Source organism: Lissotriton vulgaris, chromosome 5, assembly GCF_964263255.1.
Source record: "Lissotriton vulgaris chromosome 5, aLisVul1.2, whole genome shotgun sequence".
Lineage (NCBI taxonomy): Eukaryota > Metazoa > Chordata > Amphibia > Caudata > Salamandridae > Lissotriton > Lissotriton vulgaris.
In genome coordinates this window covers 480683422-480701509 of record NC_141693.1, presented here as the reverse complement: position 1 = coordinate 480701509, position 18088 = coordinate 480683422, and the positions used below count along the sequence as shown (strand labels likewise).

General features: G+C 42.4%; 2 protein-coding genes across 2 annotated transcripts in view; both read right to left on the bottom strand.

The window, feature by feature from the left end:
• Positions 1–15773, bottom strand: part of LOC147711121 (uncharacterized) — a 638193-nt gene extending 622420 nt beyond the window's left edge. The window contains exon 1 of the mRNA XM_086921927.1: positions 15636–15773. The gene's annotated coding sequence lies outside the window, so the exon portion shown is untranslated. The remainder of the gene's footprint in view (positions 1–15635) is intronic.
• The window catches only part of LOC147711120 (uncharacterized), an 84813-nt gene that overhangs the window by 22306 nt on the left and 44419 nt on the right, over positions 1–18088 (bottom strand). The window lies entirely within an intron of this gene.

Genomic DNA, 18088 nt, shown 5'->3' with positions numbered 1-18088 from the left:
CCTATTGCGTGTTCTGTTTTAAAAATACACAAAGGCCAATGAAAATGGACCTAGGGAAAACCACGCACGAGCTACGTGGAATTTCCAGGTCCATTTTCAAAACCCTAGAGAAAAGGACTCTGGCTGCGCGACACTGCTGCGCAGTGTACGCTAGGCCGACACCTAAAAACTACTCTAAGAGGAGAAGATTACCAAATACTTTTGGAAAGACACCTTTACAAGATTGAACACAACTTTAGTTAGATTTCAACAATTTAAGATTCCAGTCAAGAATACTCTGTTACAAGGCAGCCAGTATTCAGGCTCCAGGAATAATGTCTGTCTAGCAAGATTTCTAAAACGAAGTCCCTAATAAAATTCCACTTACTTTGAAAATATTAGCAACTTTTAGTTTCAAGTAAATTTAGCCCCAAAGGAACTGAAACAGGCAGCGATGATCCACTTATTAAAGACGTCGCCTACCCATATCAAATTTGCCATTCTCAGCAAATGTTGCTGAACAGACACCTAATTTCCGACTTCAGTGATTTATAGACCATCATCTTTATGATTATTTTAAGACTAGCAATAGTCCATGGACAGGAATGTGATCAGTGTTGCTCCTCTGATGAACAATATGCACCCAGGAGCGCATGTAGGGTTTGTTTAGCTAAATAATGGATTGTAGTTGCAGAAGGTTGCAATCTATTCAGCGCCCGGAAACTTACTGGCAATCACACAGTTGATAAAGGAATAGAAACAGAAATGCATGTAGAGTAAGCGTATGCATATTATTAGCTCATTTGCCAGCTTCCAATGTTGAAGGGCATCGGTTGTCTTACGGGAACAGAAGCGGACATTTAATATTTTTAGATTCTACTTTATTGAGATTTTTTACTTTTATAAAACAAAGTTCTGTAGTAATTTCAAATAAACGAATACATTATAATTTCGAGACTAAACTTGATTAATCTCCATGAGATAACTAAACACATTATAAAAGGGTGTATGTTTAAATCTGAACCAGCCACAATTGATTGTGGGCTGATATAAACATCCTCTTTTCTCTTAGAATGTATTTATTCTAGAGCTCAGCCCTCTGGCATCTGTGATGGCCAGCTCTGGTTCCATGCCTCTATGCAGTAGGATAAAAAACAGTTTTATTTGTTTATTTATCACCAAAGGTTTGTGGGATGTAGATTACATTTTGGACACAATCTCTTAAAGCCCTCAGTTGCAGTTTTCTCAATGTTACACAATACCTTACTTGAACATGCCTCAAAAAACGATTCAGAGTCTGCAAAATGTGCAGAATACAAATCCTTGACTTTCAAAAAGTATTCATATGACAGGACACTTTATTTCTCCAGTTCTCACTTGCCTGCACGAGCGATCTACCCAATCAAGTTCACAACCTTTATGCGTTGCACACCGAGAAATTCACAACACCTGACCACCCTTCAAGAGGGTCGAAATGAACTGTCTGCGGTCTGTAGCCTTAAATAATCTCAAGAAATAGTTTTGATGACCATTTGCACCAATGAGGCTAGGACATTCTGGTGATCACCTTCAGGCCAATCTACTAATGAAGATGCAATAAGGGAGAAACCATTGAAGTTCTGAAAGCATTTGGAAAACTCGACTATTCACCCAAAGTCACAGCTTCGGAATTTAAGCAGTATGATAAAGGTTGATGACTGCTAGGGCCTGACTGGCCATTGTACCTCTTTGGACTACAGGCTATAATGCAGCCATGACCCCCATGGTCTCCTGCAGTGTGTGGCTGGACTGACATTTTACTAGGGTTGATTTCCAGTCAGGACTTGGTACCCTATACCATTGTTTCTACATGGGTACCCAGTCCTGAAATATATGACACACATTCAAAAACAAGTTTGGGTAAAACGAGTGCCAAACTTTGTGCTCGGCCAATAACGAGTTGAATGATTTGTTTCAGGAAAAGCAAGCAGTCAGAAAGCGGTGTCAAACAATGCGAAAATAAGGTCTGGTGAGGTAATATTCTGCAAATGTTTGTTTCTTCTTGTTGAAAATTACCCTTCAATTACAACGGATGGAAGGAAACTTGCAATTATGTTAATTAGAAGAACAAAAGTAAAGCAGGGAGTTGCCAATCATTCCAATGCACCTCACGCGCTAGAAATGTTCGCGTGTGTCACTAAGACAATTTATCGTAGGCACTAGTGAATCACACAGCGGCACACTACTTATTGCACAACATCACACAACAAAGAAACAAGCTGCAAGCCATTCTTTCTTCTCAACTCACATGCAGCTCTTAAGTATTAGACCCGACTCACTAAGCAATCTGCAAATGTACTTCTGACTTATATGCACAGATGGCTTGATTTATGCCTGCACGAAATTCACAAAAGTGATTATGTAGTAGAACCGCTTTTATTCATGCACACTATTACCCATAAGCACGTAATATTGAGTATCAGTAAACCCCAATCAAGGAGTGGGGGAGAGTGGGCATTCCAACCAGTGGATTGCCTACATCGTGTATTACTAGCAACAGTACGAACACCATCTACAGAACTGGACATATTTGAAGTAATAGTGTTACAGGTTACAGTCCCAGCAGTTGTGACACAGGTAGTGATTGCATTGGCGGTGTCAGTAGTAGGCAGGGCAGGGCTTAGAATTGGTGGCGCCCCGTGCAACATACTTTGTTGGTGCCTCCGCCCCCAATGACCAACTTATTCAAGGATTCCCTCACTATTACCCTTCATTGGTGCCCTCCTTAGCCACACGCTCACATTTATTTGATAGCGCTGCTCACCCAAATGTGGACTGATGAAGCGTGTTACATCACCTGCGCATTACACAGAGACAATGAGCCGCACAAGTGTGTAAAGGAAACGATACTTAAGACGATGAGGACCAGAAGATGTAGGAGTCAAAAAATTCATACTGGTAGACATTATATGGTAACAATACTTGCTCTGGAGAAACGAAGGGGCAGAATACGTTTTTACAATGCGCAGTAAACAAAGTTGCTGTGTGGAGTTGTATGAAAAGGAGAGAGCACAACAGCACCATGTCTACTAAGTTATGGTGCTGTTTTTGTCCCCTCTAGTGCTGGTATACCTTACGCTACTTTGCACCAACGCACACACCCCTGCAACATAGTGCAAGGTTGTGTAGAGGATGTCAAGGATAGGTTTCATACTGAAAAGAGTACCCTTCAAGCACAGAATTCTATGCATTGACAAAGTTGGAAAGAAAGATTTGGAAAAACTAAATCTCTTCTCCAACTTAATATCTGCCTCGAGGCGCTATACTTTTTTTGTTGCAAATCCCTTTCATCTAAAGTTAGTAGATCAGGATTAGTATGAAAATCCATGGGTGGGTGCATGGGAACGTCCATGTACTGCCTGCGGTATGCCTTAAACTAAAGCAGTGTACGGTAATATTTTTGTGTTGCTTTAGAGCTACGGTATAATGCAATTCAGGTTCAATATACACAGAACAAGGGGTATGGGGTAATTACAAATGCACCTATCTCAATGTCGAAAGTGTTAATATTTTACAATATACAAGGGTGCAAAGAATCAGAGGCTCAATACCCCTTAAACCTCCTAGGATATAAATCCTATGAATTTACAACAGAAATGGTGATTCAGCACTCCAACATACGAAGAGATTAGTATATTCTACAAGTGTAAAATAGAGTAAGAAGAAGAAGCACATCAATTCAGCAGGTTCTTGTCTCTTTGTTTCTTTATTGGATTTTTTTTCCCTAAAAACGACCGTAGCCAACGCGTTTCAACCCAAGAGGTCTTCTTCAGGGCAATAATAATATTAATAGTCTCTCTTAGTTCATTAAGGTTTCTTTTTTTCTCCTTTTCTGGTTTTCTAGTTTTCAACTTGGTCCCTCATTATTAAGTATTAGTGCTAGTTGGACCTCTTATTCCTTAAGTACACCAACAAAGTAAATATCGCTTGTTGAGTCACTTCTTTAGTCGCCTATTTCAAATAGTTCATTTCAGTGTGGATATGGGTCTTTACCACATATCTATTTGTTATCTGTAAGAGCTGCTCCCACCCCGTATCGAAAATCGTGACGAGGTGCTCACCAATTGCATTACACAATGACACATTCAATTTTGTCGCTGATCCTGCTGGAAATTAAGGTTTTTTCCCGGGTTGTGTAGCTCCATGTCTTTTTAATTTATTCACGGCAGATCTACATTTCCACTTACAAAAAGTTAATTCTCATACCCCAAATTGTTTAGGTACCAACATAATATAATTGCAGTACGCTGACGATACCATATTACTTATTCATGCTCCAATAGGCCTACAATGCCTAATAGATTCATTTATTAACTATATTATAGTCAATAGCCTACAAATGAATATAAAAAAAATAAAAAAAATGTCAATAGGCCACTCTAAAACCAGTAGGAGACAATAGAAACTGAATGGGTCAGTGATTGCATCTGTTAAAACTTACAAGTATTTGAGAATTACGTTTGATGATAGAGTATCTTTAATAATGTATTCTAACATTTTAAGAGCTAGGGCTACATTTCTTACATTTGCTTTTTGAACATTTCAAAATAAGCTTTTATGTGCTAGTCATGAGTTCTTGGTTAAAGCCAAGAAGGTAAAGCTGATCCCCTCTTTGGCCTATGGGTCAGTAATCTTTGGAGGTAAATATTCCAAATTCCTGTACAGCCTACAAAAATAAAGTGTTCAAATCTATTTTTTATATTCCGAAAAATATTGGCCATGCTAATGTCGGTCTGGAATTTGGCTTGACCAGCCAAACCCTACTCAGACAATCAGCATTTAAAAAAAAGTTTATAGCCTTTGTATTCTTCCAAACCGGTACTCTAGCAAACAAGGCTGGCAAGAACTAACTAAATTCGACCATACAAGGGTCTGGAGAAGATATTTAACTGAGAGGCTTCAGACCTTTAAACTCCAGTCTTTTGGTCATTCGGAAATAAAAAAAAATCTCTCAAGTGGATACTACATCAATCAACTAATTTTCTATCATTATTGTTGGACAAGGAGGTACTTGCGGGGAAAAAGCATGCCTTTTCAGTCATCAATTTGTTTAACAAAATAGAGCTTCAACCATATCTATTGACACACCTTCAACCAGTTATCAGGGACCAATTCCTTAGGTTAAGAATTGTTAGATATCCAACAAAAGATGGACCCCAATATGGACGCAAAAATGATCATCCAACACCTGCTGTCTCTGTGGTGCCCCAAATGAAACTCTATTATACATGGTGTGCATCTGCCCACTCTTAATAAAAGAGTGGCAAACCCAGCTGAAACCTGCTTTTATTAACTAGGGTGTGGGAACCTGCCGTCAAGCAATAATATGTTGTTTTTCCGGGCAATCAGCTCGCCTAACTACTCAATTTGTTACTTTTATTTGCATCATAGATAAAATGCTGAATCAGGACTTAAAACCCTCATAGTATGACACTCAAGCAGTCACTTTATTCTTCATGTAATAAGCACTACTTTACAGGATAGGATACATTTTATACTCGATTGAGATTCAGTTCAGGGAAGTCCTGTTCGCTCAGAAGCATGTTTAAGACGAATATTATATTTATTAAATCATGGTTTTAATTGTTTTATTGGCCTCATGAATTGGGATTCTTAAAGATGTTAATATGTGGTAATAATGCCTTAAATGGTAAGCTATTATATTGAATTTAATATAAAACTTTACTTTGTATGGTGTGTATAAATGGTATCAATGTTACCCTGTAAGCATATTCACATTTGTAGCAATATTGCTTAGAGTTTTATGGTATTTTATATACCATTCCCTTTGTAAAATATGAATTATTGTGCACATGCCTTTATTTTTCTAATTGTAATGATTTTTATTAATCAGTCAATAAGGATCTTCTTCTATTATGACCAATACATTTCTGCAATGCCCAAGCTATTGGCCATGTCAATGTGAATGTCTTTTAGCCATGTTGCCTAGCAGGACATCTGCTTGGAAATGGTCACTGAAAAAAGCACTATGATGTGGCCAGCGTAGGTAACATCATAGCGTTGTTTTTGTGTTAGGAGGGGCAGGACAATGAACTCAACATGGGGGGGGGGACGAAGAAACCCTGCGTCGGCTCAACATCCGGTCATTCTCGACTTTCGGTAACTTTCAGCCATGCTGAACAGCAGATGTGCTGCTAGACAACATGGCTAAAAGACATTCACATTGACAAAGCCAATTAATAGCTTGGATATTGCCGAGACCTATTGGCTTTACCAATGCTTGTTTCTTAGATGTTGGTGAGTATCTGGAAGCTCCTCAACAATACCAACTATAACAAACTAAAACAAGCATGGACAAAGTTAAAAAGCTGACTAACGTCAGACCAGCTGGCTTTACCAATACCTGTTACATAATATGCTGGGAAAGTGTGGTATACAGCATGGTGGGGACATATGTTTTCTCTATCGGATGATGGTAGATTACTGACAAGGATGTTGGTGAAGAGTGGCTCAATATCAGGCCATGTTCTCAATACTTGGCGGGTAGGATATGGTCAAAGAGTTGTTGGGGTGGGTGGCAGGGCACCATGTACATATTAATTTTAAAGTACAGCTAGGGGAAAGGGGCATGAGGAAGGTGAGCCGTTTTATGCATCGCTCACACAACCCCTCCAATCCTGCGCAGCTGCTCCACATGACAAGCCAAACATGGGATAAAGTTTTAAAATGGCAGGCTGAGTGGGAATAAATAAGGTGGCATTTCCACCTCAGTGCCAAAATGACATCATAGAAAATTCTTGTCTATCTGATGATCCTAACCTCAAAAGCGAAAATCAACCGTTAATTGACCAGCTACCAATCTATAACTTTATATATTGTCCTTTATAATGAATGTAATGATACATGTTATTTTCCACGTTTTGTTTGGGGAAAAAATGATATGGCGCACTGTGTAATTGGTTTGATGTAGTTGGAATCCTAATATACTACATTTTAAGATAAAATTGGAAAACCTGTAACTGACTGAGTTTGTTAGTAGATGAATTTGGACTTCATTGAAATAAAGCCTAACCTATGAACTGACGAATGCTGTCGGAATTTGCGTTTGGGACATCTCCACCCCAAAATCATAAACAATTATTTTTTTAATTTGTTTATTATCAGATCACTTAAACGAAGTTAAATGTCAAGTTTGTACATGACCCATGTATAAAATGGTTATGCATTTCATCAATATCTTTATTGGTAGTTTTCTTGAAACAACAAAACGATGGGTTTTCCGCAAAACTTGCGTGCAGTCAAGCATTACGGTCTTATGAACCTCGTCCTTTTTATGAGGTTCCTGGGAGAAGAGATATAGGTTTCACCATCTTCCCTAACTCAAGGTAGGTGCCATTATTTTCAAGACGTGTGACAGCACTTAGAGCTTCTTGTGAGTAACCTGGTAATCCTGGTGAGGCAGTTAAAGGGAGGCACCCCTCCCATCAGAATTCTGAGCTCCATGGTACATTTGCAGACCCAATGTGTTTCGTCCAGACGAAATGTCTGCGTGAAATTCAGGGACCAAATGGTGGAACTGGGTGCGGGTTTCTCCACTGGCCCAGTAATTTCTCATTTGGGGTGGGAGGTGGGGGGGACATCTCAAAATCCTCGATATCGCCCTCCCCTACACCTCCCGCCTTCCCACACAAAAAATGTTGATACGTCAAGGAAGTAGGGTGCATAACAGACCGATAACAGGGACTCGTGATAATAGGCTATAAGTGCTGAGATTCTATGTGTCCCCAAATTACTTGTCGCAGGAGGGGCAAGCAACATTAGAATAGACTGTTCTTAAGGAAGATTCTAGACGGAGAGAAGGAAGCGGTCGGCTGTCCCTACGCTGTGTGGCCATCCCTTTGATCAATGGTATGAAAATGCATGGAAAGGATGGTTGGAGGTGAGAAGATAGGTAACCTGAATCATCACGAATTGATACCCTTTGGTGAGTGGGGTCATACCTGTTCTTGCTCCATGACATAATGTAGCTCTAGGGGAGAAAGTCCTTGACAATTCCCAGACATCAATGCACTTCAGGGTGTCATAACAGACACACAAACACAATATAATCATTTACTGTGATGAATCGGCAAACCTGCTGATTTTTAAGAAAACCTCACAGTGTGAGAAATGATGAGGGGCTGTGGAGGTGGCAGGGCTTGCAAAATGGGAGGTGTCATGGGGGTCAATAAATCACTAAGAAGCCATTGAGGAGGCTGAGCTAGAAACAGCGGCAAATCAGGCCCTGCCACAGCAGCCACTTCCACCCTTCCCACAAAAGGAGAAGATTTCTGAAGCGGCCTCTTGTGTACATGGTGAGATTGTAAATTGGCCTCTGACTTTGAGGAATCTGCACTCACAAACCAGGGTTTCAGCTCACCAGGTGCTCACTGCCTAATACAGGCTCTTCACCGGGAGACCGTGTGACGCACTCTTATATTGTGTGACTCACCGTGGCACTGACTGAACTACTGACAGCTCTGAATGGACAAGCCTTCAACAGGCAACGAGGAATTATTTGTCAGTTCTACCCATGAGAGTTCTACCCATCAGGTAACTGACTGCCAGACACCACTGAGGCATCGTACTGTCCTTTGTTTAATGGGCCTCACTAGCACATCTGAAATGTGAATCAGAAATCAGACAAGCCAGAGTTTAAAGGGGACGGGTTTCCAACCTTTTCAGGGGTCACAGCCTGCAAAACAAAAGCTAACCTAAAAAATGCAAAAACATGACAATAACGCTGTTGCCTAACACAGTAGCTAAAAGAGCGACCTCTTTAGATGTGCAGCAGAGATGTGTTTACTTAACAGGTCCGTACTACAATGTTAGGCAACATCTACATTAAAGGATGCTGGGCACCTCTCTAAATGTTCAAGTTTTAAAGTAACGAAGTTCTGTAAATATAAGCACCTGTTTAGAAAGTGGACAAATGTTTCCTTCAACATAGTAATTGAAAATAGGGGAAATGTGCAGGCTGGCATTCTTATATGAGGTAAGGCAGGCAGCCGCCTTATTACGTCATCAGTAGGCGCAACAAAAAGCGCTGTATAGCAACTATTAGCAAAGCCCATAGGTCTGGTCTATCACTGGCTGCCAGTTTTTTTGCTTTGTCAATGCGTGTTTTGTGTTGCCATTATTTATTATAAAACATTGTTCTAGGAGCTTCCAGGCACATGCGATTATTTTATTTTTACTTTTAAAAAAATGTGATAAGCTAAAAATATTTTGGGGGTTGAAAAGCACACTTTACCCTAATAGTCACTGGTACTTTTGTGGGCTTTGTATAAGAAAATAATGCCATCACTCACAGTGAAGTTAGCCAATGATGCAAGTATGCTACCTGATGGTGTATGCTGTAGTGGGCCGAACAAACATTGCAAATGACACAACAAAAGGCCAATGGAGGAAGAGGGCTTGCTGAATGTCCTTTATAACTAAGAATATTATTCAAAGATTTTTCTAAATACAACACTTTTGCTAGGGGTAGAGGGACACACACGATGCCAAATATCCTTGCACCCTCCATGACAGGCAGTAAATTCACTCATAGAGTCGGGAAAGAAGTGTTCAGAGCAGCAGTATGGCCTTGCCAACTCCTAGTCCTTGTTAATATATTTTCCCTCTCAGAATCTTAGAGCAGGATGCCAAAGAGACAGCTCTGAATAGGTGCCTGTGGGTTTAGTACAAGCGATGTACGATTAAGTAGGAAGAAGACTTTTTTCATCATGATATGGTGGATACGCTCACGCCACCCTTGCTCCATACTGCTGTGTGCTAACAACATGGAGCAGGAGGAAGGTGGTATTGTGTTTTCTCATGTTGGTTGCTTATACAGCTCTTAGACCGCTCTTGGACCATTTTAATGTGCAGTGGTGAGAGTTAATGGGGAAGGGCATGGCATGTTAGGTCATGACGGTTGCCAGCGTGGCACATGTACTAATGGTGCAATCAACAGAAACCAAGGGTATTTTCATAATATGTCGGAGAAGATGATGCATTTCTGGATAGTGAGTTCTTCTTCAGAGAAGGAGGTTCTTCCATGTTTCTCAGCTAACCTTTGAATCTACTCAAAGGAAACCGATTCCCCAGTGTCTGTGAGTGGAAGGTCTTCTCACCATCCAGTAGCCCTGGGCAAAGCCCATGTTTCTTGCCGGTGGCTTCAGATTAACCCCCTTACAGTGGCTCACCTCGTTTTTCAAGTGCAGGTCGCAGTAGGTGGCCATAAGTTCCCATACTGGTCCAGTGAATAATGCCCACTTCAGTGTTCCCATGGATAAATTCTGTGTAAAATGCATACATGGTGCCCTTGGAGATATTTTTCAAAGGATGGAAAATAGTAGCTTCAACATTCAGATCTATGTCTCATATGCAGAAGTGTCCCCTCCACAGATAGTGTTCAGGAACTGGATGTCCTCTGTAGCCAAGGTGACCAACAAGAGTCTCAGAGCTGATGATCAGGCTCCCCAATAGCCACATATTACCTTACAGGGTGAGTGTGACCCAATTGACTCAGACTGAACATACATGCTCCTACTAACTGTCACTGTCAGAGTTAGGGTTGTCACATCATGCCACCTCTGATTAAGTCATAGGACTAGAGATGCACCCTACTGATCAGGCCCAAGAAGGCCAAAACCGGCATATGTAGTTTGCGTTTCCTTCTGAAGGGGATCTCTCCTGGCAGTTCAGGGTATGATTTTTCCCATTAGTAGCAGGGTCAGAGTTGGGGTTGTCACATCATGCCACATATGATTAAGCCATAGGACTCGAGCTGCGCCCTACCGATTGGTTCCATGCAGGCCAAAACAGGCATAGATAGCTTATGTTTCCTTCTGAAGGGGTCTCTCCTGGTAGCTCCGCGTGTTTTTTTCCCCATAAGTGGCAGGGTCAGTACAGATTTGCATAAAGCGGACCTCTGTCTAGAGTGGAATGGTGTACAGAAAATGATAGACTAGAATGAGCCCCCAAGCAGTTGTTAGCGACTGAGAATAATTGAAGCATTCATCCTGGACTCCTCCCTCTCCATGACCAGACAAGTCAACGCCGTCTCCTCGTCGTGCTTCAACATCCTGCGCATGCTACGTAAGATCTTCCGGTGGATCCCCACCGAGACTAGGAAGACGGTCACCCAGGCCCTCGTCACCAGCCGTCTGGACTACGGCAACTCCCTCTACGCCGGAACCACCGCCAAACTCCAGAAGAGACTCCAGCGGATTCAGAACGCCTCAGCACGACTCATCCTGGACATCCCCTGGCGCAGCCACATCTCCGGACACCTGAGAGATCTGCACTGGCTCCCGGTCAACAAGAGAATCACCTTCCGTCTCCTCACCCAGGCACACAAAGCCCTACACAACCAAGGCCCAGGATACCTCAACAGCCGCCTCAACTTCTACGCTCCCACACGCCAGCTTCGATCAACCAGCCACGCCCTTGCAGCCGTCCCCCGCATCCGAAGAGCCACCACAGGAGGAAGGTCCTTCTCCTACCTGGCCGCCAAGACTTGGAACTCCCTCCCGACCCACCTCCGCCTGACCCAGGACCACCTTGCCTTCAGGAAGCAGCTCAAGACCTGGCTGTTCGAGCAGTAGCGGACCCCCCTCCCCTAGCGCCTGGAGACCCTCCGGGTGAGTAGTGCGCTATATAAATGCATTGATTGATTGATTGATTGACCTATCATCTTTTTGTATGTTAACTCTGAGTAGGAGGCCCCATCTAGTTTAGAACACAGCATCTTTGAGTCTGAGACCAGCCTCTTGCTTTAAAGAATGTTTTAAAACATTATCAGTCAGTCAGTCAAAAAAGCTTTATTATCGGCCTTACGGCCATAAAAGCAATACAAAAACTTCAATAAAAGCAAAATTCTAGGTATTCCGTGGCCAACAGGAATAAAATGCAAGATTAAATACATATGATATGGCAATTAAATCTCAAAAAGGATATTTGTAAAATTAAATCCATCAAATAAAATGCCGTAAAATCAAATAAAACCAGCGATCAATACATTTAGGAATCGTGTAGTTACATAATATAAGCTAAGACTTTAACCAACAGGTAGAACCAATAGACATCCCACTTTTCAAGTCTGTGGGGCGGAGGCAGATACTACGGGTCTCCCTGATCCAAATAATTTAATCTTTGCACTTCTAATTCACCACATGGAAAATAGAAATCTGGAAGTAACAAATACCATCAAAAAGGATGTATCATATTTTAAAAGTCTATACACCTCAAGATAGTTCCTAAGGCCCAGGTTCTTACATAATTGGACAATCCATTTAACTCTGGCCTTTTTGTATGAAGGGCAGAATAGCAAAACATGCAAATCAGACTCTACACTAGCGTCGCACCCTGGACAACCCTGAACAGGGGTGAGTGCACCTAACCACTTGTTAGTGTAGGCCCTGAGTGGGAGTGTTCCATATCTGAATTGCATATATAGTTTCTTGGCCAAAAGAGGATGTATTTGATCAAGGAGCTGCTCAAAGTGATAAACAGACTTTACCTCCATAAATCTAGAACTCAGAACTCCTAAAGAGCTATTTTGTGATAGACTAGCCAAGCGGTGTTCCTTAAGGACAGATGCAAGGGATTTTTTTAAAATGAGGGGACATGTCTTTTCTGGTAGTAGCCAGATATCTGGCCTCCCTATTGCGTAGCAAAGGTTTCTAACATGCATGAGCCAGGGGATCTTCACCACCCCCACAATAATTAACAGGTCCTTGAGTTCCTCTCTGTAACTGGTGAGCTCAGGCGTGCTCCAAAGCCGTCTCCAGAAGAAAAGGGGGCGATTAGCAGATATGTCCATAATGGAGACCGTGCCCAGGTCGAGTCGCAAAGGTAGGATAGGGGTACTCTTGGGGAGTCTTAGGAGGCGTCTGAAGAAATCATTCTCCATCAGAGCGAGTGGATTTACGCTAACATGCACCCCGAGTTCAACCCCATAAAGTGCTCTTCCCCTGGCTTGGGTCTTGTAGATTTCTAACGGAGGGCCTACTACTTTCTGGGAGCAGTCGTAAACCTTAAGAACATTATTGAACTTTTAACATTTGCCTGCACTTATACTAACGCCAAATATCGACCACCAACAAATCAACAGGGTAACAAGAAATGGACTTAAGGATAGTAAATCTATATATGCTTACCTGGATGATATATTGGTAGTCAATAACGTGGAAGTATTTTATACCAATTTTGTGACATACAACCCTTTAAAGGAGTAACTGCACCCTACTGTAACCTGCCTGGGGTGGCTGTGTGGGTATGTATGTGCAGTGCCTCTGCAACTGTTGTGTCACAACTCCACGGTTCAGATCAGGTCTAGTTATTATAGTGCCTTTTTCGCTTCTCGGATTGCTACATATCATCCCAGAATCAAGCGGGGGCGGTGGGGTTCTGATATCTGACTATCAAAAAGGAGAACAACATCATCCATGACGTAGGACAATAAAGCTTAAGCTCTAGCTTTAATTGAAAGGCCCACACTGGTCAGTGAGAAGCCACAAGACAATATAAATATAGCACTGAGCCAGTGCTTAATTCGTGCAGGTGGTTTCCGGTGCTAGGCACCAGCATTTCATTGTCCGCACCAGCTCTAGTAACAGCCTGCCACATGGTGGTACTGTATTATTAATTTTGAGATGGACACAAGTATCATGTTTATTAGGACAATATACATTGAAAATTAATAATACCAGCCTCTCATACCATTATTATAGCATTGGGTGGCCTGAAATAGTCTGAATTGTCACACCTGTAGGAGTGCCATGGTTAGGTGTTATGTTGGTACTATCATTGGCAGCGCTGGCAGGGTATGAGTGGTGCAGGCTACAGTGACCTTCCGAGAAGGGCACTTGCACCTAATTTCATACAAATTAAGCAAGCACTCACTGCCAGGGCCTTGCCACTTCGAAGTGAATAAAACAAGTTACTGTTACAACGCGACTGACTCCGTGAATGACTGCACTGTTCTAGCATGCTTTACTTGATTTTCCACGTAATTATAGATTTGCCATATTACCCATCATCTGCAGCATAATTTGCAGATTTTAACTAAACAAGAAGTGTTTCTAGCTCAAACTGATCAAAAGTTACTAAAAACGCATCAGCACTGCTACGCAGTGCAAGGACCTTCGCAAGAATGACTGGTTACCTTTCAGTCGTTCAATTCTGTATTTTGGTGCTAAACTAGCATTAATAAGGTGAAACCTATGCTCAGATTTGTAAAAATGACAGAATAATGAAGTGATAACATCACACAATATGCATCCATACACTACATATGTTGTCTTTTCTTGCCACATAATTTAATCAACTCTGCCACATATTTTGGTCCTCTCCTGCCACATAATTCGTGTCCCTGTCTATAGATAAGTTACGCTTTACAAGCGTATGCTTAGGATCCCAAGTTCAGTAATGCTTCCGAATGATGTAGAGCGATGGGGTTTGCAGGTTAGACCGTATATGTGCAGCCGACAGGTAATCAATCCCATGAGCTATTTTACGATGTTAGTGCATGGACGGGTAAGTAACACCATCAAAAACCAACTTATTAAACATTGCTGGTGTGCATGCACAGAAAAGAGCTTCTGGAATTGCAGAAACTCGCTCATCCAGCATGCGAGGATACCAAATAAGGCAGCACTGCAACATGGAACAAAATTGCTCTCTGAGATTGTTACAGTAAATGTAAAGGGTCACATATTGCAGTTTAGGAGGCTGGGTGGGGTCCACATTTGGGACTGTACTCGGTACTTCCAATGACACTGAAAGCGACAGGCTAGCCTAATTCTAACCCCCCTCTCAACTCCCCCTCCACCCCCCAGCACAGGCCCCCACGGTCACTCCCCAAACACACACGAACAACACACACTGCCTGCTCTATGCTGGTAAATGTAAATAACCACACAAGTCTGCCCTTAACGAGAAGATAACTGAGGCGAAGGCTCTGAAAGTTATGTGCCCAGTATCACACCAATTACAAGTGATGAAGCTGGGCTTCGTTGTCATGCCTCGTGTGTCCAAAGTCAACAAGAAGTGAAAGAGCACTTAAATGACCTGATGTGATCCCCATAAACATAAACTTCCCAAAAAACAAAATCAGTTTGTTTTAAATTGCCCCGATCAAAAAACAAATTAAAAGTGTCACTGCGATGCGAAAAGCAACATGATACAAAGGTAGCAGCAGGACCTGGTGTGGGGGTCAAGGAAGCCGCCTTGTTTAGCTTAAATGATGTCAATAAAATATAACCACCCACGTTAAAAACATTCATTTCTGTATTTTTCTATAGAATGTGTGCATCGAGGTTCTGCACGACACAGCTCAATGAAGCACCCTGGTTGTGCATCGGATAAACCTACCCGGTTACAAGACGAAAACAATCATGGTATATCACCACCTTACAAAGAGGCGAATTCTCTAACAGGATAAAGGTTTTCCAGATAAGAGACTGTCTTTAAATAAACAATATACACATTAAACTGGGGGACAGGCAGCGTCAGAGATAGATTAGCCAGGTCTATGAAAGGACGCAATGCATCCCGAGGACACACGCATACGCAGACACACACGCCGGCATTCTCTCCTTGTGCGCTTGTTACCAAAGGTCACTGACTTTGCTGCTGCTGTCTCCCTGCACATGTCCAGGACCAGCCACCGCATCGGCAGGCTCATGTGAGCGCAGTGACTCTCGGAGCACAGCACGGAACAGCTCAGACAAAGCCCAAGGCAGCCCTGCTCACCCAGGGATCTCTCATGCTGCATGGCTGAGGAATGCAGTCTACACCCCTGGCCGAACCATTCGCAGGGAACTCCAGGGAGGCGCGGGCTATACCACTTGACAAAACGGAGTGGGCACAGAGCTTGCGATGATTGCGCCAGTTATCCTGTCACTGATCTCTGTAACAATGGTAATTTACGCGCGCAAACTACAGGCTAAATTGTGCGTGGATATTCGGAAACAGGTGTAATAAAGCGTTTCTCACCTTACTGATAGGCAATGGTTTGAGGGATGTGTTGGTTCATGGGAAAATGGATACTGTGAAGGTGATGGTACCTTTTATTGGGCTGCTGTAGATAATAAATAAAACAGGTTACAAATATATGACTTTACAGGGCCACAAATGATATTCTCCGAGATAGAAAAAATACAGGAAGACAGAAGTTCACAGCGACAATCCAGAACTATTAACTCTTATTAGTCAAATTTGGTTTGCACCAGTTCAAAACAAACACGAGCAGAGCAATAGGTTTTCTAAAAAAAAACGCATGCTTAAAGAGACCCACATCCATCTGACGTACTCATTCACATGTGGGTCTTACACACATGCAGAAGAGAGCATATATCACACAGACTCATGGCACCTTGACCCACAGATAGACATGTAAAACTCATAGATAGAGTTGCCACCTTTCCAAGAGAAAAATAATGTTGTTTTAAGAGCATGCATCAGGCCTGGATATGATGTTAAATAGAACTTGAAAGAAAATCGTATATATTCATTTGTAAAACGAATTGTCTGCCTTTGTTAACTTTAATTATCAGTCAGGGATCCGTAACCTGGGTCTGGAACACATTTAGAAGACCCAGCTCTAGAACACATTTAGAAGACCTTTGTTTATATATTTGCTGTTGAAGTATGTAGAAATATGGGCTAAAAGTACCGACTTTAGGTGATTTTGCTTATTTTTATGCCGGCCGGGACATTAAAATAACGGTGGTGCCGGTATAAAACCGACCTGGTGGCAACCCTACTTAAACAGATAATAGACAGACAGACACAAATGCAAACAGGTGGTCAAAAAGCATAAAGGGAGCTATGCGCAGAGACCAACAGACACACATGTAAAGAGACCAACAGACAAGGTGGGGGTCTAGGATTACTGGCACACAAACAAAGTATAGGTACCCATATCCACAAACCAAGAGACATACAGGCACCCAATCGATGAAGAGATATACACACATAGATAACATACACAGATCCGCCCATATACCCCCAAACACAAAACGACACTCCCCACATGCACATATACATACACACATGCAGCCACAAACAGTACACATAAAGGCAGGCATTGATAAAGGAGCAAGTTGTGATGACAGAATGGCATAGAGTGGAGTAGAGTGGTATGCCGAAGAGTGTAGTAGATTGTTGTGGAGTAGAGTAGAGTGGAGTGGCATAGAGTGGGGTGGTGTAGAGTAGACTAGCTTGTCACAGAGTCGAGTGTCGTAGAGTGGAAAGGAACAGAGTAGATTGTCATGGCGAAGAGTTGAGTAGAGTGGAGTAGAGAGGAGTGTCAGAGTGGAGTAAAGTGGCATGGGGTGGCGTAGAGTACTGCAGAGTGGAGTGTCAGAGTGGAGTGGCTTCGAGTGGAGAGGAGATCCATAGAGTGTTGCAGAGTGGTGTAAAGTGGAGTAGAAGGAGTAGAGTGGAATAGAGTGGCGTAGAAGGAGTAGAGTGGAATAGAGTGGCGTAAAGTGGAGTTGAGTGGAGTGGGATAAAGTGGAGTAGAGTGGAGTAGAGTGGAGTAGAATATAGTGGAGTGGAATAGGGTAGAGTATCATAGAGTGTCGTAGAGTGAAGTAGCATAGAGTGCAGTAGAGTGTCATAGAGTGTTGAGTAGAGTGGAGTGTCGTAGTGTGGAATGCCATAGAATGGAGTGGTGTAGAGTAGCGTTGAGTGTCCTAGAGGTGAGTGTCTAGGAGTGAAATAGTGTGGAGTGTCCTAGAGTGGAGTGGCAAGGAGTAGAGTGTAGTAGAGTGGAGTGTTGTAGAGTGGAGTGGCGGTGGGTGGAGTGTTGTATAATGGAGTGCCATAGATTGGAGTGGGGTGTGTTAGCATGGCGTAGAGGGGAGTGTAATAAAGTGGAGTGGTGCAGAGGAGCAGCATAGAGTGAACTGGCATAGAGTGGAGTGGAGTATCATAGAGTGGAATAGAGTGTCGTAGAGTGAAGTAGCATAGAGTGCAGTAGAGTGTCATAGAGTGTTGAGTAGAGTGGAGTGTCGTAGTGTGGAATGCCATAGAATGGAGTGGTGTAGAGTAGCGTTGAGTGTCCTAGAGGTGA